This window comes from Gymnogyps californianus, chromosome 2, assembly GCF_018139145.2.
Source record: "Gymnogyps californianus isolate 813 chromosome 2, ASM1813914v2, whole genome shotgun sequence".
Classification (NCBI taxonomy): domain Eukaryota; kingdom Metazoa; phylum Chordata; class Aves; order Accipitriformes; family Cathartidae; genus Gymnogyps; species Gymnogyps californianus.
In genome coordinates, this window is record NC_059472.1 from 8,188,831 (window position 1) to 8,213,444 (window position 24,614).

Here is a 24,614-nt window from a genome sequence, read left to right on the forward strand (position 1 = left end):
CATAAGGGATGTCCAGAATGAATGCTTATTCCAGATTTTAATCTCAGTCCTCTACCTCTGAACAGAGGTGTTGGGAAAACAGATTACTTTTTTATTTGTGCGTGTGCATGTGTGTGTAAGTGTGCAAGTATAGTGATAAACACCATAGAAGAGCAAAAAGTTTATCGGCATATGATCAGTAACCAAAAATGTGGGGGAAAGAAGTTTCTGTTAATTTATCCAATGTTTTATAAAGTCACTGAAGAGATTCTTCCAAATTAAAAATGGCATGCTAATTTGTCATTGAGGACTGAGTTCACATGTGTACAAATGAGGAGGATGAACGAAGAGTGAACAGGAAAATTAAACCTGAACAGTCCCTGAATTCTGAGTGCTTGAATTTGCAGTCTTAATGTTCACTTAGTGTGCATTTTTGCATGTAAAAGTTCTTGAGTATTAAACCAATGACACCAAATGTAGCTTTATATCTAGACTACAAGTCATTTGTCAGTCTCTTTTCCTCAAAAAAACTTAATAGAAAATGTGAGTCACAGGAAATTACATAAGAAGAGCTGAATAGAAAATATATTGCTAATATAACATTTCACTTTCTCAGATGTTGGCAAGTCACTTAGATCTGCATCTTAGTGCTGGCCTGCATTGAGCTGTGTGTATGTGTCATGAGCAATGTGCTAGGACTGCTCAGGAGACCTCCAGAAGGCAAAAGCTGTTACAAAATTAATTAAAACATTTTAGACAGTGAAGGAACAGACCACTATCTCAAATGCTGCTATAACATGCAAAATTAAAGTGCTATTTGTATGGTAGCTCGAACAATGGAGCCTCAGTTTTGCAATCATAATAAAAAGGATGAATGGTTTGTTTCCAGTGGGAGAGCTTTGCAAATGCACTCACTTTCCAAGGAAAAGGTGGGGGAGCAGGCACGTTCCTACAAGACGCTCATAAGCCTCACAATCCATTGCTGAAGGTGCTTGGACTCTCCCAGAATCAGGCCTGCGTTGGCAGCTCCCTTGAGAAAAACTGTATCACTCTCTGATATCTAGCGAATATGATTTGATGATGGAGTCAAAGACAAGTCAGCTCTTGTCACTGTCACCCTTGCATCTACAGGCTTTTCAATGGGAATGTTGTAAAGTTTGGCTTTTTTTCCTCCTCTTCTAAGGCTATTCCAAACCTGTTCTGTGCAGTTATTCTGTGCTATTCTGAATCAGAAATAGTCAGCTCAGCAGTTGGGAGCATGTTTGGCATTTGTATAGATTTCTGTCATGTATTCCTTTCAAGTAAAACCACAGGAATGTAGGCGTGAAGATGATAGGAGAAAAAAAGCTGACCAGGAGCTGTTATTAGACTGTAACTTGCCATGCTGCTGTAGAAGAAACACAGCACATTGACTCTTCAGGGATATCACCTTTCAACCTCCCACCCTCTCCTGAAGCACTTGTACTAATAGGCATTAGCTAGTGGAGATGAGTGAAAGAGCTAACGTCCCCCTGTGCCTTCTCCGAGCTTTCCAACACACTCCATAGTCAAAGTCTGTAGCTATTGGCAAAAATATTTTAAGTTTTCTTCCTGCACTAGGTTTTAAAATGGAATTTAAATATGAGATTTGAGGAGATGTAAAGGCACCTACTGTTGAAGGGTATGATGAATACAGAGATCTTTCTATGACTGATAATCATCTTTTTCTGGCTCTCACACTCTTGTCTTTGGGGGATGAGGAATTTGCAGCTAGACCCCTAGCCAGCACGTATGTGGGATGACCAATGGAGTCAGAGCTGGTTCGGAACTTCTTTGCACTGGTGAAATGTGGGCAGGAAGGACCTTTGAAAGGCTACAAGGAGCAACTTCACTCAAGGAAAGCCAAACAACTTTTTTTGAACTAACAGACGCTAGAGCTTCCAAGAAAGCCACAAAATTGCTGTGGTAATGGATTAGAATGACCTCAAAACAAGAAGATGCTTATGCCTTTGAGTCCTCCCTCCTATTCCAGCAGGAATTTCTGGGTGAAGGTCCAGGCAGGAAACCAGACTGGAGTACCTTAGTTTTGTCTCCAAAACTATAGATGTTTTGTGACTGTGTCCTGATGTCATGCTCTCTCAGTCTATGTTCTGAGCTGTTTTCCCCACTGTGCTGATTTTTCACTTCTTACTTTAGAGCAGGAGAGGGAGGAGGGGAATTGTGTCCCCTTGTGACTGGGATCATGTGCTTCTCTGAGTAATGTACGTGGAGGACAGGGAGAATTTACCTCCCTCTCTTTTTTACTGTTCTGTTTACAATCAGCCTACTTTAGTCAGTAGGAGAAATCTGAAAGAGACAGTTTCTTACCATGAAAGTGACTCCCAAGCAGTCTGGGTTGTGGTTAAACTGCCTCCCACACACTAACGAGCAGCAAATCAAAGCAAACAAGCAAAACTTTTCCCTAAAAATGTAGTATCTCAACAAACAAGCTATAATGCTGCCAGACACAGGGCTGTGGAGGTGGACCAGACTGGGAGTACCCTCAGCCCAGTCTATGGAGAGTCTTAAGTTCCTGGGAGGAAACTAGCAGTCAGATGTGGGGTTATCTGCTCTCCTCCACTACATTGCAGTTTTCACTCTAATCTCAGTTTGTTAGAGAGTGACTCCATCCCTGCCACATGCACTGTGATATCCCACTGAAAAACATTATTAGCCTGAACTGCTCTGTCTCCGAATATCCTCAATATCTGTAAAAGTCTAATCCCCTTTCACTCCTTGTTGAGTTACCGGCCTGGGAACCTCCTACTGCCACTTTGAATAAAAAACTACACGAGTTTATTTGCTTTGATACGTTTTTGCTTTGTTGAACGTCCCCCTGCTCCTGTTCTTTACAACAGGCAAAACCCAGAAACTGCTCTTTTACTTTGTCAAGGCCTTCTGCTGGCTTTGATTCCCACCCGGCACACCACACGTGTGAGTAATGGGTGCAACCCCAGCAGCGTGGCTGCCTCACCTCCCTCGCTGCCCTGCCCTGCCCAAGCATGAGAAAACCAGAAAGCAGGGGACCACTATGAAGAGAAATGTGACGAAACCTCTTTTGCTTGCTCTGAAATGCCCCTGGTCATTGGGAGGGGGAGCTGAAGAGGAGAGAGGCCTTTCTGCCTGCCTCCAGAGCAACACTTCAGCCCGGAGACGGACAGTCAACATGGCTATTAGGCAGCTGTCAATTCCTGTGAGCAACTTGACAGGTTGGAGAGGTGCATCTCCAAAACTGACAGCTTCTGAAGGTGCAACATGTTGAAGGAAATGAAACAGGGTGGGAAGCAGATGAAAGGCAGTCCCAGGCTCTCCGAGCTATGTGACAGTACCTAGTCCCTCACAGTGGTGGGGCTGGCTGCAGTTTCCATCACAGTTTGGCTTTATTGCAGGAGATATGGCGGCTTCCAGCTCACCTCGACGATGTGGGCATCTGTTTGGTGTGGGCATGTCCAGAAATATCCTCACGCTGTCAACCTACAAAAGGTCCAATCCAGACCCATAAGAAGGTCTGAGCAGCACTCTTTAACGGCTGCATTTGCACGTAGTCCCGTACTGAGTATCTTTGCCCAGGTGCTGGCAGTGGGGCTGCAGGAGAGCCTCTGTGGGAAGAGGCCGGGGCTGTCCCATGCCAGTTACAGCCAGTTCCAGCTGGTCCCAGCCAGCTCCAGCGGCCCCACCGCAGGACACAGCCCAGCCCCTCAGCCAAGCTGGGGGCGCCTGGGGGAAACCAGGTTTCAGCAAGGGCCAAAGGCGGCACAGGCAGAGGAGGAGGAAGGCAAGGAGGGAGCAGCAGCAGAGGGAGCCCGAGGGCGGAGGAGGAGGAGGAGGAGGAGGAGGGCAGGAGGTGCTGCAGGCCCGGAGCAGGGATCCCCTGCAGCCCTGGAGAGAGCCCGCTGGAGCAGAGAGCCACCCTGCAGCCCGGGGAGGGCCCCACGCCGCAGCAGGGGGATCTTTCCTGCAGGAGCTGCGGCCGTGGAGAGCCCAGGCGGGAGCAGGTTGTCCCTGAAGGACTGCAGCCCGGGGCAGGGCCCGCGCTGGAGCAGGGAGACGTGTGAGGAGGGAGGAGCGGCCGAGAGGGGCTGGGATGGACGGAGCGCAACCCCCATCCCCACCCCCTGCGCCCCTCGGGGGGAGAGGAGTCGGGAGGGAAGGGGTGAAGCTGGGCAGGGTAAAAGGGTGTGGTAGGAAGGTGTTTTAATGTTTGTTCCTCACTAGCCAAATCTATTTTGATTGGCAATAAATCAAATTAATTTTCCCCAAGTAAAGTCTGGTTTGTCTGTGATAAATGGTGAGTGATCTCCCTGTCTTTATCTTGACCCGTGAGGTTTCTCAGCCTATTTTATCCTCCTGTCTCACAAGGAGTCTCACTCCTATTGAGGCGGAGTTAGTAAGCAGCTGAGTGGGAGTTTGGCCCTTCACCAAGGCTAACCGAACACAAGTCTGTAGGTTTTAGTGAGCTTTTCCAAAGCGTGTGGGAGATAACAGCACCACAAAAGGACCCCTCCATCTGAGGGCCTTGCACAGCTTAGGGAAGTCAACATTATGCTACCGATGCCAGCAGAGTTACAATCCATTGACGCCAATATGAATTGAAAATCATTCCCCTAGATTTTGTCTTGTGTCAGGCAGCACACAAATACGAAATGAAAATAAAATGACCAGATTGCTAACAGACTGAAACTGTGGCAGGAACAGCTTAGAATAGATTTACTGAGAAGTGTTTTCAGTCTGAAGATAACTGGGTGATGGGCCAGATCAGTGATTTCTAAAGAAGTGGCAAATGAAAGGCAGGGAAAAAAGAGTGTTTGGGGGTATAATTGCTGAAAAGTAAACACGGAGAAGCTAGTTTTCTCTAGGTAGGTCTTTCCTTCTAATTTGTTTCTGTTTTCTTTATCCATTCATGTTTTATGGTCAAATATTTTCAGCACAGGCATCCTGCAACACCAGAACATTTCCTGCCACCCTTTTTGACACAAAGTTAGCTAAAACAGTGTGGTCTTCTGTATTTTTTCAGTTAGGAAAAACTGCTGACAAATACCTCTTTAATGGAACCCCTTTTATTTACAGAAACATGGCACAATTTCTGTGATTGTGATAATTTCTTTCCCCAAATTCTCCCCAGCACTCCCCCCTCCTTCCCCTCCACCCTGCCCAAGTTGTCTCTGAGTCCCACAGTTTATTCCTCCCAAATCTAATATTTTTCTTCTGGCTGTTCTCTCCACTTGTATCATCTTTTGGCTTCTCAGAGACCCAAAAACCTTACTGAAAAATAGAGAATTGATCCTCATTGTTCATGCATGCTTTACAAGTGTCTTTGCCCGGGCCAATGCTTTATGCCTGCGCTTGAAGTAAAACTGCTGTCATTGCTGCTAACTAGCTCCATAAAGAAGCCTTTGGAAATCTTAAAATCCTTGAAAAAAGAGCAGTGGTTATACCTAATCTGTAGCATTATTCTTTCTTGTCTTCTTTTTCTTTTCTTTTTTTTTTTTTACATAGTCTTAAGGTGCACACATTATGCATCAGAACATAATTAACTTACTATTCCTCTTAGCACTTAAAATATAGCTGTTGCAAGTGGCTGGCCTAGCTCCAAGTGCTTCAGTGATATTCATCTACCCAGGAGCATCTTGAAAGTATGATTGCAATTAATGATTTCATAGAAATGGTTCTTACCTTGTTAATGGTTGTGTTGTTCAGCATTCACGCAGATCCCAGGGGCCTGCCCATGGTCCGCATCACATCACTCAGTACCTGAGTGCTAAGTGCTATATTCAGGACAGATAGGTTTTCTTACCCACCAAAAAAAAAGAAAATAATAATTTAACAATCAACAGTAATATAACAAGAAATGTCAAACTCACGCAAAATCAGTAACTCACTAACTGCACAAGTTCATGAATAGACTGTGGATCCTGTGGATGCTGAAGCTGACCTAGGTTCGAAGGGAAATTAGACAAAGACTATCAGACACAAAGACATGCCTCTGGAAGTCCCTGCCCTGCAGGTCACTAGAAGATTGGAGAATATCTCTTATATTTGCCTTATTCTTTACTCTGCACTTAGCACCTACTACCAGTCATTGCCATGAGAGACTTTTGGGATAGATGGACCTTTATTTGAATGTAGTATGGCAACTTTTCATATGTAGGTAATGTGAACTAACATGTCTGACGCTATAGCTACAGCAGTGAACTAAAGAATTGTTGTTGTGCAGTCATTTGTTTGATGGACAGTAAAAAGCCTAAAAGCAACAGACAAAGGAATTTGCAGTAGCCAGCATTGTTCTGGGGCTCTCCTGATCTCTTCAGAGGCTTTGCTAATACTATTTTCCACAGCTCAAAATTTCACCTAGAAAATCTCAGAACCTGTTTTAGTGTCAAAATATGTTATATTTTCCTGTGAAACACCTTGGGTGCATAGCACAGTCCAACTCACAATGTCTCCCAAAAGCCTCACACAGTGTTCACAAATGTATGCTCTGTTTTTCTTAGGGAACCTGCCAGAACTCTGCTGACGCATCAAGTGTAGAAAAATATTTTACTTCAGCCTTGTCTCCTGGAATTTCTCCCCAGGTAGGGAGGAGAAAGTGACTCCTTGTTAGAAATGTATATAGTTCTTTGGGGTCAGTACTGATGGATGTTCTGCACGTGTTTGTTTGGAGAGGCTTTCAAATGACCAATGAGTTCACCTGCTTTGCCGATTTTATTTTTTTCAACTGTTGTGAGCCCTACAGAAATAAACCAACTAAGCTCCTCTGCCAGCCTCTGCCTTAGGACAAGAACTGTGATAATGAGTTTAATAGGTGGGACGGCTGTGGTCTTTCAGTTTAGCTCTGCACTCTGTCAACAGCTTTCTTATCCCAAGGAGGCTTCTTCAGTGCCATTGGTCCCTTGCCCTTCCAGAGGACGAAACAAAGGACTTCATATGTTTCTTGCCTATGTGATTTCTATACAAACTCCCTTAATGGGAAATGAGTTTACTATTGTATAACCTAAGCTTAACCCATTTACTTGCTACAGCTTTTGTTTGTCCTGTTTGTCCTGCTAGCATTACTGTTGCTTGACCTCACTTTAAGTTGTTGTCCTGGTTTCGGCTGGGATAGAGTTAATTTTCTTAGCAGCTTAACTCTATCCCAGCCGAAACCAGGACAGTTGTGTATTCAACTTTTAGAATTAATAACCGTCACTTACTTTCTATTGTGAAATGCCTCACTCCCCACACTCCTTCTGTATAGTTTCCTGATGAATTATGTCCAAGTTAAATGAAAACTATCAAAATCATCAATCTGCTCCAATCATTTACTGTGAGAAACAAGACTAACCTTGTAAAGTCTATAGATAAGGGAAATCACAAAAGGTTCATGCATATAAGGACAAAGAAGGACAAACCAGGAGATTTCTGGCCTCTTTCCCTGTATCTCTATCGAAGCAAGAACTAACTAAACAGATTATGTTCATGTCAATTATGTGTCAGCTTTTGATGCCATACTGAATGGATGATGGGACCATATCAGAAGTACCTAGGGAGGGGTGAACCTGACCTCAGCAAAAGTAGTACTAACAGGGTAAGAAAACTGGATATGACAAAAGAAACAAAAGAGGCTATCAGACTGTGCTCCTTTACAGAGACTGTTGATATCCTATGTACCATAAGTCCTCCTTCAAACAATAATACAAAGAGGCAGCTCTGAAGCGACAAGCAGGTGACAAGTAGAGCTAACAGGGAGCAAAGGTAACATCTAAGTGATGAGAAAAGTTGAGATGTTGTATAGAGATGGGTTTAAGGCATCAAGCAATGGAGTCAGATTTGAAGTGGCAAGCAAAGCTGAAACACATCTCGATTGTTTTGAAGTAGCATGCAGAAGTGAGCAAGTGAACAGGCAAGTTTAGGGTGTTGAGCAGAGCTAAAACAGCTTAAGCTGGAGGTCCAGAAAGCAGTAGTTTTGTTGAACAATTCCTGTGAAGGCATATTGCTACCCAACATCAGAGCAGTGTCCATTCATCTGGGGTACCCAGAGGACATCCAGGGAATCCTGGGATTAGTATATCCTCTATGCCAGCAGATGGACCTCCTACAAAAGTTGAACTCATATGACACTGGATAAACAAGTGTGAGTGAAGAATAACAAGGAAAAAATAGCATCTATTTAAATATTACACTTCAATATTGCACTTCTATTTAACCATGCACTTCCTCCTGAGCCACTGACAGTTTGAGGGAAGGGCTGGGGTCAGACCCTTGCCGAGACATCTTGGAAGGGGCTTCTTACACATGCTGCCCTTTCCAAGCTTATTTTGTTCTGTCCCCTAAAGCAAAGTTATTGTTGTTTCAGGTCTCTGGGCTCCCTATTTCTACCTTCAGGTCCTGGAGAGATGCTTGTGTCACTGTTTGCTTTTCCTCTTTTTTTCTCCGAAGGAACCCAACAGTTTAGTGATCAAGAGCACCTGACAGCTGGGTCACATTCAGATCATGTCGCATTTGACAGGACCATATTGCTCACGCAGACAGAATGACTACATGCTCACATTTTCTCCAGTTGTACTCTACATTTTCACAGAGTTTTATGTTTCAGAAGGCATTTGATTGCCCCATTCTTTCCACTCTAGATATTTTCTTACTTGTACCAACCATGTGTTCTCTCTTAAATCACTCAGAGTCAAAAAGGTCTGCTGTTCCCAACGTCTTGGGACCTTGTGTATTGGGTTTGCATGGCAAGGTTTTGGTAGCGGGGGGGGGGGGGGGGGGGGGCTACAGGGGTGGCTTCTGTGAGAAGCTGCTAGAAGCTTCCCCTATGTCCAATAAAGTTAATGCCAGCGGGTTCCAAGACGGACCTGCCGCTGGCCAAGGCCAAGCCCATCAGCAACAGTGGTAGCGCCTCTGGGATAACATATTTAAGAAAGGAAAAAGAAGTTACAGGGGAGTGGCAGTTGCAGCCAGAGAGAGGAGTGAGAAGATGTGAGAGGAACAACTCCGCAGACACCAAGGTCAGGGAAGAAGGAGGGGGAGGAGGTGCTCCAGGCGCCGGAGCAGAGAGATTCCCCTGCAGCCCGTGGTGAAGACCATGGTGAGGCAGGCTGTCCCTCTGCAGCCCATGGAGGTCCACGGTGAAGCAGATATCCACCTGCAGCCCGTGGAGGACCCCATGCCGGAGCAGGTGGATGCCCGAAGGAGGCTGTGACCCCGTGGGAAGCCCGCGCTGGAGCAGGCTCCTGGCAGGACCTGCGGACCTGTGGCCCCGTGGAGAGAGGAGCCCACGCTGGAGCAGGTTTGCTGGCAGGACTTGTGACCCCGCGGGGGACCCACACTGGAGCAGTCTGTTCCTGAAGGACTGCACCCCGTGGATGGGACCCATGCTGGAGCAGTTCGTGAAGAACTGCAGCCCATAGGAAGGACTCATGTTGGAGAATTTCGTGAAGGACTGTCTCCCATGGGAGGGACCCCACGCTGGAGCAGGGGAAGAGTGTGAGGAGTCCTCCCCCTGAGGAGGAAGGAGCGGCAGAAACAACATGTGATGAACTGACCCAAACCCCCATTCCCCGTCCCCCTGCGCCGCTTGGGGCGGGGAGGAGGTAGAGAGAATCAGGAGTAAAGTTAAGCCCGGGAAGAAGGGAGGGGTGGGGGGAAGGTGTTTTAAGATTTGGTTGTATTTCTCATTGTCCTGCTCTAATTTGACTAGCAAACAATTAAACTAATTTTTCCCCAAGTCAAGTCTGTTTTGCCCGTGACGGGAATTGGTAAGTGATCTCCCTGTCCTTATCTCGACCCACGAGCCTTTCATTTTATTTTCTCTCCCCTGTCCAGCTGAGGAGGGGGAGTGATAGAGCGGCTTTGGTGGGCACCTGGCATCCAGCCAGGGTCAACCCACCACACCTTGCTTCATGCCTTGTCTAACTGATCAGCTGTCTTGGTGAAATAAAACTGATCTCAGCTAACTCATCCCAGAGTACCTATGATATCAATTGCCCAGCATGAGGGCAGCTTAATGTATTTTAGGCTGGAGAATCTTCCTAACAAATACTTCTTGGGGTCCCATGCTGTGGAACTGCACAGCTTTTCCAGATTCTACCAAATTTGTTCTACAGTCAGGCCAAGAGGAAGGTAGTTTTGGACACATTAGGAGCTTTCAGTTGTGCCTGCATCTGTCTTCCTGCAGAACCTCCTGCTAATGCTTCTTTTTATTCCTATGCCTGCTTGGGTTTCTTCAAAGGAAGTGAAGTCAGTTAATGTGCCTGGGTGTTTATTTGGTGTGTTTTCAATCATGATGAAATTTATAGATGCAGACAGGAGAGTTGAAGGCTAGCAGAAGTGCATAAACAAAATTCACTGCTAAGTTTCTGTGGTAACATAGCAGGGCAAGCTGCACCCATGCCATTCCATCATCTTTCCCCTCTGTATTATTTTAGGAAACCAAGTAACGTCACTGCTATGAAAAGGCTTTGGGATTGGAGCTGGAAAATGGGACAGCTCTCATTGAGAATTTGTTTATTTTGGTATGTGAAACACCCTGAAAGGCACTGCCTGATAGTTACCCACCGCCTTTTTATCTGTGGCTAATGCCTGTGTGAGACAGGGATCAAGTTTCTCACAGAACTTTCTTCTCCCTCTAATTCATGAAAAGCAATGGCTCTTAATGCCATTCATCTTAATGGGCTGAACACCTCCATTACAAAGATGAACAAAACTACTGTACCCCAAAGCTGAGTCCAATGCTGTAAATTTTTGAGTCATATCTGGTCCTCCATGGCTAAAAGAACAATGGAGACAATGTCACCTCCTAAAGAAGAGGAAGACATGAGAACTGTATGAAAATCCTTTTAAGACATAGCTTTGCAGTCCGACTGTGGGAAGACTTACTTTAGAGACAGACAGAGGGTAGTGTCCCTGTCAAAGTGTCCAGAGTTGCTGACTTCACTTATTAACAGTGGAATGGAGTGTCAGGGTATCCATTGATTACCAAGTAGCAAGACAACTGAATAAAGGCATCCAAAAAGAAAGAGATTGTTAGGAAGATTGTCTGCTAGAAAAAATATTAGCACAGCAGTGGAGAGTGTTGAACTACACAATTTCTTAGGTAAGCTATTGAAACTAGTTGGTTGGTGTTCAAAAGGCTAAGGGCTAAACAATTGCTAAATAGTAAGCATTTGCTAATGGTGTCTCATAATCCATTTGCAAACACCGGATAGGTGGTGTTTGAAACCAGCGAATATGAAGTGTCACCTTATGTGAGTACTGTGAGCTGCGACAAACAACAGGGATTTATAGGCAGCTCTGCACCGATTGCCGCAATATTATTCAAGTGCCTCAAAGAACACTTGTTAAATTGTAGACATATTACCCCATTTTAAAGCTGAGTGGAAAAACTCATGTTTCTGGCCACCCCTGGGTGTAACTTTTTCCTCACCAGTCCCATACTGATTCTTATGTCTTCTCCCTACCCAAACTTCCTTTCCTTACTTTTTCTCCTGATCAATCTGCCCATCCGTACTTCAACTTGCAAAGTGGGATCAGCCCTCCACAAGAACCAATGAGCCTCTGTGCAATGGCATCTGGTGTTTGAGCCTGCCTGAGTCTTTCTATCTGGAGGTGAGGAGGTAGAGTAGGCCTCTTGTCCAAATGCCACTATGCTGGTTGGGAGCGTGGTCATCACATGGGTAGAAACATCTCTGGGATGTAGGTAGCTGCGAATCTCTGTTGTTTAAGGTGTTCTGCACATGAGCAATGGGAGAGCTATGGAGAGATCGAACAAAGTTCACAAGATCTTTAACTTCCCAGTGATTCCAGTGTGCAATTAGGAACTTATTGGTCCTTATATGGGAACTTAGAGGTCCCATAGCCAGGCTACGGTACCAGGTCACAACCCTAACTAGTCACCATGTACTACAGTCTCCTTTGCATTCACACGACAAATATCCACAGTTCCTGCCTCAGTCCTTGTACTTCTGATGGAGGGAAGTGTCTGCAGTGCCACATGGGTTAAAAATCTTATTTCCAAGTTGGTGAAATTATAAAATACATAATGTAATTCCAGTTTTCACATGTTTGAAGGCAGCACATTGGCCTGGTTTAGGTACTTTTGGAAACTTCAGCTATACTTACGCTATTAAACTAAACAGGGCACACAGCTGAAAGTCTGGTTTGGACTGGGTAATTGCTAAGTTGCTCCCTGGCACTGCTTCCACCCCTCTCCCAGGCAAGGCCTGGACACAGCTTGGGGGACGGCAGGAGCCGGGACTGTTCCCCAAAAGCAGGTTGAATGCAGCCACCCTCTTTTGCAAGTAAGAGACTCCAGCTGTTCTGACAGGAGATTTACCGTGTCTCTTGCTTCAATCTCTTTCACACTATTTACTAGCAAAAATGAAATCTTAGGGTTCATTGGGAACCTGGAGAGAAGACTGAACTTCTAACACATGCAGTTTGATTTTGCTCTCAGTCCTGCTGCTCATAAGAGGAAGAATGCTGGAGAACAGATGTTTCCATCTGCTTGAGATCAGTCTCAGAAAGCTGTTATAAGTAGGTCATTATTATTACTACTCTTTTAGGGAGGTCTCTGTTTATTTGGGGTGACCTCCTCCTTCAGTGTGTTATTTATGTTACTCGGTGCCTTGCTTTTAAATCAAAGTGAGAAAGAATTAAGCTTTTTCAGTAACTATGCAAATGTCCTGAGCAAAGTGCTTAAACATGAAAGCGCTATGTCAATGAACGTGATGTGAAAACACTGCTTGAATTAAGTCCAGAAATCCTCTTACACCTGTGTAACATTATTTTTTTATTGGGAATAAAGGAAGTAAAGGAGGTACATAGGAGACAAAAAGGTAGTAGGAGGGAAATACTAAACAATGCACAAGAAATTTTCCTTTAGCCTGAAAGAAGAGGAAGTGTGCTTAAAACCTGAGTCACCTTTGAGAAAAAGGGTGGGTTTGTACTACAGAAGGGAATGAAAAAGGGTTAGTGAATTCTTAAATGCTTTTGAGACCCAATGGTGCTGCCTGACACAGTTGCTTTCCCTGAGACTCGCAGTGGTTCAGTTCCTTCCTGCCATGGCTCAAAAAAACCCCAGACTCCTAGAGCTCCACATTCTTGGCGGTATCTCTTACTAAATGCTTTTGTCAAAACCACGTCTTGATCATATCCTCTCTTTTTCTGCTGTATTGCTGTTGCTACTCTACTTCAAAGAGTATTGGCATGTGCTATTGCGGGACTTTTCAGTGAATGTATAGAGTTAGCACCTAATTTTATCCTCTCAAAGACAATGGCACCTTTCCCATTACTAGGACAGAAGATATAAATACCTGCTGAATAAGCTGCCTGACATCTCAGTGCTCCAAAATCGGCTTTGTTCATTGCCAAGTGTATCTGAGGTCCTGCAAGAAGCAGGTCATCATAAAATTGGTCCTAGTAACAATACAGAAACATTGATCCAAGTTAGTGTCTGGATTTCAGACTCCTTAGTATCTTGAAAAGTAAATTTCTGAGATGTTCTGAAATCAGAAGGTTAGTTCAATTTCACATCCCTCCCCCTGGGTAATTAGATTCTGATAACTGCAACAAGAGTTGCATTCCATATGCTGCCTCTACAATATTCTTGAGTGTAGTTTTATTATTCCTCATTAAGCAAGAAACATTTTACTGTAAAACTGTACTGTTGTTAGACTACAAGATCACTGAAACTGCAACAAGCAAAGTTCATCCAGTCATGACATTCAGATAGAGATCTAGCAACAGTCCTGACAGCTATGTATAGAAGGTATTGGCAGCAACTGCCAATGTTTTTTGCAGTCACACCAGTAGGAAGAACTATTATTTTCCTCTTACAGATCAGGTAGATAGAGTTTTGATGTATTATACAAAACCACAGTCATGGGAGGGACAAGATGAAGAATTGAGCTTAACTTTCCTGTGGTCAAGGTAAACACAATAGCAAGAAAGGCAATCTTCTCAGATTTTCTGTTTTGTAGCAAGATGAAAATGCAGATCTAGCTAAATATGAACCTTTTCCCCACAGCACTGCCTCTTCCACTGTGTTGGTGAATACGTTTCCTTTTCTCAAATACATGGAATAATGATGTCAAGTAACCATTTTGTAAGTCTCTATTCTGTTGTTCCAGATCCATAACTCTGCGCCTGGAAAGTGACAGGATCAGCAACTTTTTTCCCTCCTCTTTTGTGCTCATTTAAGCAATTTTTTAAAATACCATCTTGAAAGATCATTTGCAAATTTTGTTTACACTTACCTGTTTGATTAGTCCTCCTAAATACAGGAGTGTCTTATTTAAATAGAATATAATTCTGCCTTCCACCCATTTACTGAGTTTACTGTTCTTAGTTCTTCCTAAATGAATACTTTCTACTTTTCTGAGAAAAGGTTTTTGCCAACTTGCCTCTAAATCTTTAATAAAGGTGTACCAAATATATTCAGGCAGCTTTTCCACCCGAAACCATTAGCTTGTCTACTGTGACACATTTTTGAATATGGAAATGAGGGTAAGACTGGAGCTGATCAGTCTATGCCTAGAAAATAGACATTGCAGCCTGCTGGAAGCACAAATGCTGATTTTTCATTAATTTACAGACTAAAGGTGAAGACATATTAAAAAGCACAGGAGGCAAAAATAGCAACAACTTTTTTATTTGTAGCCGCGTGCCCACCTTCCTGATTGGAACTTCACGCATCATCCCTTATCTAAACATGGAAGGAAGGCAAAGCTCCCCTCTGGGGAGAAGGGAGAATGATGGGCAGAGACCAAGGACTGTCTCTGAAAAATGCCTCCAGGCTTTCATTCTAAATAGTCTTTTCCTGCCTAATGGCTTGTAGTGAGCCATGTTTGCTAGTGCGGTTCACCTTGAACATCCAGTGGTGATTCACGCGTGGTGAAACTGAAATCTTTCCTGCAGTGCGACAGCATGGCTTTCTGCTGGCTTCAGAAGTGGCAGAACAGCCTGTGCAGACAAGATCTTATTTCAAGGCCTCCTGTTGCTACAGGATACAAAAGAGAATTTTGTGATTTCTTCCCTTGAGCAGTTCCTTGCTTTCTCTATGTTTATACAGTAAGTTTGAAAGACACAGGAAACCTTGGGTGGGTGGGCATGAAATGTACATCCTACCAAAGATCACTTGATTACTGATACAACAGGATGTAAAGTTGTATTAATACATCATTATTTTTACTCGTGATTTAATTCTGTAGGGCTAATGATGCAATTACTTGCAATTATATATATTTAGACCTCTGCATCAAAATATGGTATCATCCTCTGCTTCCCTCATGCAAGCAGTTCTAACAATAACTTAGATCAAACGAAACAACCGGACAGAAAGTTTGCTTTTCATCTTCTTTTTGGATTTGTGTTGTCATTCTGTGCCAGGAGGTGGTGCCACAGAGCAGGAAACAGTTTAGGTATGGTCTGGCATGGACACCTTGCAAGAATAAGAGGTTAGGACATGGTTTTGCCTTCTTCCAAAGTGTATTCTGGATCTTAGCTGAAGCCTGACACAATTCAAATATCCCAGGACAGAAAGCAAATATTTGTTTGCCCTTTCATTTATATTCCCTTCACACTAATGTTTTGGTTTTAGTCAGACATTTTATCAGAGGATTCCTAGCTTTCTTCTACACGATGAAATCTCCCCCATCTCTCCATCATAAACTGACTTTATACAGACATGAGAGATCTGTGACATGATCCATCTCCGTTACATTTTGTCCCTCCTTTACTAGTTCCCTACTACTTCCCTACTTACAGCTCTTGCTTTTTTCTGAAATGGATAGAAAAGGTTTAAGTCATCTGAAGCAGGTTGAGGACCAGCATGATCACTGCTTTACAACTGATCTCCTAAACGGTTTCTGTTGTTATCTTTCCCCATTCGCCTGGGTTAAGACTGGTTACAGGAGAAGTGTGGGGCTGCACAAAGCAGAAGGAAGCGTGCAAGTCAAAGACTAAGAGACATTTCATGTTCTCAGTGCCTAATAACATCATGAGATGTTTGCAACACAAAATGGACATTTATTATTTCTGCAGAGATCCTGCAACTGCATATAGCCACGTACAGAGAGAGTGACTTTTCGGCAAACCTCCAAAGAATTCCTTCCTGAAAGATATGCTCCTCCTTCTAAGTCACACAAGAATGGTTAAACCACTATTTTGAACAATTTTAGCTTGAGTGCTTTATAGGATCAATTGCCACTAAGGCAAGTGGATGTTAGTATGTTCCTGAACCTACAGATGTAGCTTTAACCACTACCCTTTTTTAATGTTTTGAAGTCGTATACTTTCAAATTACTTGGTTTTCAAACCAGTTCCCCTACTTCTTGTTTTCAGTATCTTGATTATGAACTTGATTTAACCTTGTTGTTATCTTCATTCTGTTGCATGGCAACCTGTTGGCTCTGTTTTTTTTCCAAATACGTGTTTCCTCTGACCCACTTCCCCCGTGTCAGGCTCACTCATGGACATTCATGCTCTTTCTAGGTCTTCCTAGCACCTAGAGTTCGCATTGTGCTTCACTACATGCTTTGTGTTCACAACCACTCTTCTTAAGTTTTGCTTCATCCACTGCCTTGAGTCTGTAGCTCACACATTTAGCTAGCCTAACTGTTGCATTTTCCCATTAGGTTGTCAGGGCTTTGCTGCTAGACTCAGACCTGCTCAGCTCTTCAGCATGACCCTTTCACACATTTGTTTTCTGTAAACTATCTTAAAACTGAGCCTTACCCATATAAAAAGTCCCTGGCTAGTCAGAGAAATGCCTTTACTCCTCAGGATGAGTTATGCCTCCATCTCAGGCTACCTCTGAGGTCTGATGGAAAGATTGCTTACTCTTTCAACAGGTTACCATCTTACACGCACTACACATCCCTTCCTTGGCAGTGGGGCACAGCCTCCTTCTTTCTGGAGAGGAGGGCAGCTGTGGGGTGGTTTTACTGTCTGTAACACTTTATCTTCATTGGATTGCCCGGAGAGTCTCAAAGTTATATCTATGGCAGTGTAACAAGTCCAGAAAAAGTTCCTGGCATGGAGACCAGCAGACACAGAACAACCCATGCCTGTACCACTGAACTCTCCTAGCCTTGTGTCGTGGTTTAGACCCAGTTGGCAACAAAGCACCATGCAGCTGCTCGCTCACTCCTCCCCAGCGGCGGATGGGGAGGAGAAAACACAACAAAAGGCTCCTGAGTCAAGACCAGGACAGGGAGGGATCACTCACCACTTATGGTCCCAGGCAAAACAGACTCGACTTGGGGAAAAAGAAATCAATTTAATTTGTAACCAACCAAATCAGAGTAGGTTAATGAGAAATAGAACCATATCTTAAAAACACACCTTCCCCCCACCCCTCCCTTCTTCCCGGGCTCAGCTTTGCTCCCGATTCCTCTTACTCCTCCCCGCCCCAAGTGGCACAGGGGGACGGGGAATTGGGTTACAGTCAGTTCATCCCACATTATCTCTACCGCTCCTTCCTCCTCAGGGGGAGGACTCCTCACACTCTTCCCCTGCTCCAGCGTGGGGTCCCTCCCACGGGAGTCAGCCCTCCATGAGTTTCTCCAGCTCAAGTCCTTTCCACGCACTGCTGTCCTCCACAAACTGCTCCAGCGTGGGCTCTTCCCACAGAGTCATGGCCTTCTCCGGGCCCAGCCACCCGCTCCAGCATGGGGTCCTCCATGGGCTGCAGGGGAATCTCTGCTCTGCCATTAACCTTCATGGCTGCAGGGGGACAGCCTGCCCTCTCACCACGGGCTGCAGGGGAATCCCCTCCCCTGCACCTCCTCCCTCTCCTTCTTCACTGACCTTGTTGTCTGCATGGTTGTTTCTCTCACATCCCACTCCTCTCTTCACTGTAGCTCCTCGTCTTCTTCCTCTTCTTCATCTTCTTCCTCCTCCTTCTTCTTCCTCCACCCTTTTTCCTCAGCAGTCTTTCCCCTTCTTAAATACGTTATCCCAGAGGCGCTACCACCATTGCTGATGGGCTCGGCCTTGGCCAGAGGCGGGTCCGAGTTTGGAGCTGGGGAAGCTTCTAGCAGCTTCTCACAGGAGCCACCCCTGTAGCCCCTCCCCTGCTAGACAAACCCAACACACCTTGAAATAGGGTGGCCACATCCAAACTGCCTACTGGGGATAGTCCTGGCCAGTGCTAACTTCCAAACTGTGCCTGGAAGTTATTCAGTGGAGTACCAGGCAGCTTGGGCCAAAACCATGCCAGACACCAGTCTGTCAATTTAACAACATAGACAAATATGTCCCAGTGTTCAAGAAATTCCCTGATACTGTTGAATTTAGTAACAGAGCCTGAAAAGTCCAGTAGGACCTTGCAGTTTTAAAACCTCTTATCTTTATCCCACCTTAAAGTGTTTACGGAGTCTTTTCAGGATCTCCTGCATGGAGGTTTTATAGGCCAATATTCTCGTCTGGACTTTACTTCCCCAATAATAAAAAGGTCATCTGTTGTAATCTTTGTGTTTGGGATATCCAGGAGACATAGCTGTTGTTTTGATCACATAGCAATACTGGGCCTTACCCTCCTTGTCATACGTATCCAGTAGCCCCTGCCCCTTTGGGCATATACCAGTGAAACACTGACATCCAGCAGAGCATGCTAACAAGACTGGATGTGTTCTTAGATCCTGGTAAAATTTACTAACTGTATTAACACTGCTGTCTACAGCAGCTTTAAGCCAATTCAGATTTGCTTACTCACTGGTTTCTTACGCTGCAGTGCTACCTTACCTTTGTGGTCCTGACAGCTCCTTTTCCTTTGACACCAGCAGATCAAATGGATCCAGCCATTTCACCAGGCTCAGATTGCACTGTTTCTGACTCAAATTTGTCCGATAGATGCCCATTGCTTTGAAAAATGTGTTTCTAGACAGAGACCATCTGACACTGAGAATATTTCTGGTGTCACGCTCCCTGGTGTCCCACAGTAGTTAATAATTTTGCATGTCAACTGGTATAAATGACAAGCTACAACATGTCTTGTTTCCTGGGCTTTTTTTTTTTTTGACAGTCTGCATTTTCCCTTTGGCTTTTAGCTGTGATCCTCAGGCCTTGGCCATGTCTCCAACAGAATTTTTCTCTTTATTATGACTGATCCATAGTCTAGCTGGGATCAGGCTGGTTTGGATGCTCATGTACCAAGAGAAGGGCCGGCATCCTTCAGCAGCGTCTGTGCACTGAGACCATTAGAACGTGTTATAGTCATGCCACTGATCTTTTCCTGTTCTCTAGAAATGTCCCTATCTTTACAACCAGTCTATAGAATCCTCTGGTTTTCCTTCCCAAAGTACTTGGGTGCTGAGATATAAAAGATGTTTACATGATGCTTCATTGTTCCACGTGGTGAGGCTTCTTTCAGCTCTGAACAGAGCAGACTGGGTGTCAAAAACAGTTCAACTATGTTAGTGCAGTACTCTATTGAGGATAACTAGTCCTGCTGAGAACTATACTGCACCTGATGTTCCCACAGCCTCCATGGCCTGCATGGCTACCTGGAATCTCTTTTCTGCCTTTCATGATGCCATTGTTAATGTACTCACTGGACCATCCTCAGTCAATTTGCTTGTCATGTGTGTCCCATTGCTTTAGGTTGGTACTTGCATTCTTATTCTGCACAATGGCTGTCCTTGTGTTGATGCCTTCCTCATAGATGCCTATTGTACTTAGTATTTGCTGGCATTTTTCTGGGATTTAGTTCTGCTCTGATCTGCTAGAAAGAGAAGTTCCTCTAACAGACCCATACCTACTTCAGTATCTTTGCTCTTTAACACAAGCATCTATTCCTTTTGCTAATTGGTTCCAAATAAAACAGTATCAATGGCTTTGATCCATCTGCATCCACACTATTTACCATGCCAGTAGCTTGGACATTATTCCTGTCTTACTTATTTCTTGGCATTTTTTTCTTTGGTGGAGATAATAAAGCTTTAGCTCTAATTTCTTTCCTTTATTCTCTATGATCATTCTTGTAGACTCCTCATTCTTATTACCACACTTGTGAGGAGTTTTGGTCTGGAAATTGATGAATCCTGGTGATCAGGATCCTTTCACGGTATCTGTTTGCTGTACTTTTAGGCGGTGCTGTGCTACCTTGTTAAGTGTAGTTGCCTTATGATGTGCAACTACTTTTCACATCACAAATCTTGTAGTAGAAGAAAATGCCTCCCTTAATCTGCCACTGGTGCTGCATGATGTGGTGCCAGGTCTTCACAGTATCTGGTGTCTTATTCCTTAGGGAAAGGAGAAGGAACTCAATACCTAGCTGCTTCAATTCCAGCATAAAGGAATTAACAAGAGAAAGCTGTAAACCCCTAACACATCGTAGAAGACGTATGGCGTTGTTTAGTAGAGTCCTGTTCTCTACAGGAGGAACTTGCAACACACATATATACCTCCATGTACATCAGACCTCTGATTCTGGATGGTTGTAAATGGTTGCAAATGTTGACTCTACCAAATTCTCCTCTCAAATGCCCTGCATACCCAGTACTTCCCCTTGCATCTATGAAAGCTCCTTAGGAACCAGCTGTTTCTGAAAATCAGAGTTTATTTTGGTGCCTGTCAGTGGATTTTACGAGCTTGGTTCTTAGCACCATTTCTTCTGCTCAGTGATGTATGCAGAAGTCCTATGGGGCAGCTGGGCTGTCAGCTTCCGTTTCTGCTGTGGCAGTTTATAATTCAGTGCATTTTCATGCAGATCATTTTTCTTTGGGCACAGTCTGTTTCAGGCATAATCGCTCCTCAGAAATCAAATGCTCCCAAACCCATGTAGTAATTAGAGTGACTGGTCATCTGGCACTTCGTGGAGTTCATAAAGACACAGGGCAACTGCATCTGAATTCCCCACTTAGTTACACAAATTGGACATGCAAGATTTTAATCCGTGATATTTGTTGAATTCTGAGATGCAAAATGTAGTAAATGCGGTCACTGGTTGTCAGCAATTTGAAAACCAAATTGTGTGTTTCAATGTGCAAAACACAAATGGATAGAGAAAGAAGGCACTGTTAACATGGGCTTCATGTTTCTATGAGAAGTGCAGGGCATGGTGGGAACTGACTGGTCAGGCCATGGTTGCAGCCCAGGTGGAAGCAGCAAGTGGGTAGGAGTGTGTGAATAAGGATTATGAAGGATAATGACAGGACAAGGAAGCAACAAGCGTGTGAGGAATTAGTATCATGAGGGAAGGTTCAGGGCTCGGAATCTGAAAAACAAGTAAATGTGGTGGAAAACCACCATTTTGTGCTGAGTAAAGTGAGTGATGATGGGATACAGGATGGATCTTGAATCTGACTGCATCACAGACTAAATTTTGCAAGGTGGTAAAGGCAAGAGTGCAGAAGACAAACTTGTCCAGCAAATAAGGGAGCAGCAGTAATGCACCCTGAGGTGAGTAATGGTGTACAGCATTCCCCTGTTCTTCACCCCTCCTGACTCCTTTCTGCTATGTGAAGAGAGTCAGAAACCTCCCTTGTCCTTCTTTGTTCCCCCAGTGCAGATTCTAGAAAACTTAAAAAAGGCAATTTCATGACAATACCTCCTCCTTGCAAGTTCTAGTAGAGGGAACATATTTTGATAGGTCTAAGAGGCAGAGTATAAATAGTGAATATTTGAACGGTACTGTGAGTATTATGGAAATTGCCCAAGCTTGTAACTGGACATACAGAGGCAAGTTGCCAGAGGTAACTTTATGTATTTCTTCTGTCCCTTGAACATCCCAGAGCCTTGTAGGAGCATAAAGAGATGGAGATATCTTGCAGAACAAAAGGGAGTGAGCAGTACATGTGACATCATGTTTCCCAGAAAGGTTTCTCAGTGACATCTTGACCTGGCATCTCACTGCAATGTAGACAATTCAGGAGGAAGCTCCTTTTCAAAATGCTTAGTTTTCAGTGGAAAGGAAGGCAGGGAAGATCCAGTGTCTCAGATGAGAGTTAAGTAGGATGCAAGTGCGCTGAAGCATTTCGTCCTCTGCCTGCTCTGTGCACGTTCAGTTAGGGTGACTGCGCCCTAATTACAGCCCCTCTTCCCAGCTGCCGTGCCTGCGGTGAGGCAGGCGCTGCTTATGCAAAGGCTCCCCAGGGGTCAGAAAAGGAGGTTTGGTGTAGCTGTGTCCTGGTTTCGGCTGGGACAGAGTTAACTCTCTTCTTAGTAGCTGGTACAGTGCTTTGTTTTGGTGTGAGAATGATGTTGATAACATGCTGATGTTTTGGTTGTTGCTAAGTAGCGCTTATCTTAAGCCAAGGACTTTTCCGTTTCCCATGCTCTGCCAGCAAGCAGGTGTGCAAGAAGCTGGGAGGGAGCAGAGCCGGGGCAGCTGACCTGAACTAGCCAAAGGGATATTCCATACCATGGAACGTCATGCCCAGTATATAAACAGGGGGAGTTGGCCGGGAGGCGCGGATCGCGGCTCTGGCATCGGTCAGCGGGTGGTGAGAAATTGCATTGTGCATCACTGTTTTTTTTTTCCTTCCCCCCAACTTCCGTTTTTTGTTATATTCCTTTTCATTACTATTATTATTATAAAATTTCATTATCACTATTGTTAGTATTATATTTTATTTTAGTTATTAAACTGTTCTTATCTCAACCCACGAGTTTTACTTTTTTTTTGCCTTTCCTCCTCCTCACCCCACTGGGAGGGGGGAAGGGGAAGCGGCTGCGTGGTGCTTGGTTGCTGACTGGGGTTAAACCACAACAAGCTGAAACTCAACAAAGCAGGTACCGGACTGCATCGAGCATCTAAAAGTTAGGCAGGTTGTTTATATTCATAATATGGGTTCCCTCCACCATCAACACAGAGAAAAGGAACCACAGGGGGGAACTTTCCTGAATTGCTTCTCTTGCCAATTACGGAAGAAAATGAGGTGATTGGTTTACATACAGTGCCTGCTTTACAGGTGGCTGGAGGTAGGTGAGATAAAGCCCAAGGTCTTGTCAAGACCCTGAACACTTACCTTCAGAGAGCAAAATTGCATGGGAGCATTTAGACAAGAATAAGGCACTGACCTTTAAAGGTAGAAATAAAATGAGTTTGACTCTTTTGGTACTCTGTGCTCTTTAGAATCAAAACACCCAATACTTCACTTGCTTGTCTGCATAAACAACAGTCCCAGTAGTGCCTGGTCTTTTCTTTATTTCCATCTATAGCATGGATGCCTTTACATAAAGACTCTATGATTGATAAGCCACACATGAACAACACTCAGCTAGTATTTAAAACAGGACAGAGTTTGCTCCTGGGCTTTCTGCAAATGCATCTGACTAGAGTGTGTTACACAAATGGACAGATTTACAGCCACCAGCTGACCACTTGTCTTTCCCTTCAGTCTGGTGATGAATTGCTTGAACATGAATGTATAGAGAGACTCATAAGATATATCATACCAGTGTATCTTCTACCCTGGCTACACTTCGGGCTCATTGAACACTCTCTTCTTTCTTCTGGAAATAACTACGCAGGTATTCTGAAGAAAAAGCAACAACCCCTCCCCCACAAACTAAACTATCAAAAATTCTCCAGTAACTTTGCAATGCTCTACAAGAAACAAAGGACAAATTCTTCCTGTTTCTGGGGTGACCAGAAGTTTGGAAAAAGTATTTCTTGTATCAAACTCAGTATTATTATTATAGTTTGTGGAAGTAAAAAGGATTCTGCATCTGTCAGATTTCAGACCCGGGCACACCCCCGGATTACAAGGTAGATTTGTCCTTAGAGTCATGATTCATTTAGCGAAGTTTAGAGTAGACCTGCTGGGATTTCTTTTTGGTAGAAGCCTAGTCCTTATCCTCATTTGTACTTCCAAAATGTCTTTCAAAATTGTTCCAATTAAAGTGGATTTAACTAGGTGCTGCCTATGGAAAATCAGTAAAGCATGTCCCTACTCCAATGTAAGGATCATCTCTGCCTACCAGGAGATGTGACTGTAGGAGGGATGCATAGCCAGGCTAGCACACATCTAGCTAGACCAGGTTGCAATAGTCACTCTGACATCCAAGGTGCCTCCGGGTGCCCAGCCACACTGAGGTTTTTCACACTCCACCTTGGCTGGGTGCAGATTCAGTGGATGATGAGGGCGTTAACACCAGCCGGTCGTGCAGGCGCTTCTGTGACAAAGCTGTAGTTACACTGACCTCCTTTTAAATCAGAGAGGTATCCACTCCTGTCTGCTGTGTTCACATCACCACAGTCAAGTCTTCCATTTTAATATGGATAAAGCCTCGTGTGGTACCTAGATACCCAGGGACACCAGCTAAAACCAAGCAGGCTGCCGTGGGGACACCGTTCTTTCCTTTTAAGCTAAATTGCAATAAACTAATTGTTAATCCAGGGCTACAATAACAGAATTGCCCCAAGATAAAGGACAAGACTCTAAAGGAAATTATTCATGGGCAACCCCCTCAGCCGAAACTCTCTTGACTGAAGAGAGATAATTTTCATGCAGTTTAATATTTTCTAGATTATGAAAAATTTAATTCAGCTCAGAGTCACATTATATGTGAGAGAAGCAGGGTTTTTCCAATGAAATGTCCTCCATCAGTCAGTGTTCTAGATGACTTAATCTAAATTGAAATAATATTTACAAGAGGGTTTCTACTGGTTTAAATTAATACTTCCAGCTAAACTA